The sequence below is a fragment of the Triticum dicoccoides genome, chromosome 6B (assembly GCF_002162155.2).
Source record: "Triticum dicoccoides isolate Atlit2015 ecotype Zavitan chromosome 6B, WEW_v2.0, whole genome shotgun sequence".
NCBI lineage: Eukaryota > Viridiplantae > Streptophyta > Magnoliopsida > Poales > Poaceae > Triticum > Triticum dicoccoides.
In genome coordinates, this window is record NC_041391.1 from 715,037,671 (window position 1) to 715,038,231 (window position 561).

The window sequence follows — 561 nt, forward strand, 5'->3', positions numbered from 1 at the left end:
GAGGAATGATTCCAGATCGTGGAAAGAGCCAGAACATGCTAATGCTAGCAGCCCGGCGTCCATCTTGGGCTCCATGGTGGTCGCTGGCGGAGGAGCTGCATTTGCCACAGCGGGCGAGCTAGGACTAGGAGCTGCCTGCCCAGTGGTGGACGACATTGACCACCAACACAATCGTGGGGAGTGGAAATGGGAGAGGATTAAATGGAGCTAGTCTGGACTGCAATGTAGTGGTGCAAAAGGATGGTGAAGCTGAGATGGATGAGCTCAGGAGCTGTGCCTATGGATGGGTATATGTAAAACGGACGAGAGCAAAGCAAGCAAGTGATGCAGTCAGCGGGGGAGGCGCGTCGGAGTAGTGGGTGAGCATGCGCAGGAGACGACCGCGGTGACTTGACAAGAACCGTGTCTTCTCCAGTAAAATAGGCCTCTCTCTCCTACTTTGCATAAATCTTTCACACCATCGTACACTTTACTTACAGGCTACAACTGATGGTCTCTATTAAGATAATCCCCCATCCTCCTCTAAAACCCGTCCACACAACTTTTAGATAAAAAATGCCA